Here is a 372-nt window from a genome sequence, read left to right on the forward strand (position 1 = left end):
CCAAAAAAATGAAATTGTTAAGGAACGACGATGAACGTCACTATCCGGTTCACAGGAGTTCGATTGATGTCGATGAACGATTAAAGTGAATCGACGAACTACGTGAACTAACGAAGGTACGGGTTAATCAGGAGCCCCGCGATGTTTACAAAAAGAACAATACCCTTCGTGTCTTATTGATTCAACAGATGATCTAACCATCGGGGTTGATAGAACTCCTCGTCAGCTTTCCAACGCACTTCGAATCACTCAAATCCGAGTTCGGACGAAGAATTTACAGCGGAAGTGGATGAATACACCTCAATGGAGTGTCTCGGACCAACGAGACACCCTACGGTGTCTCGGCTAAGGCCGAGACACCCTTGGGTGTCT

This window comes from Asparagus officinalis, chromosome 4, assembly GCF_001876935.1.
Source record: "Asparagus officinalis chromosome 4, Aspof.V1, whole genome shotgun sequence".
NCBI lineage: Eukaryota > Viridiplantae > Streptophyta > Magnoliopsida > Asparagales > Asparagaceae > Asparagus > Asparagus officinalis.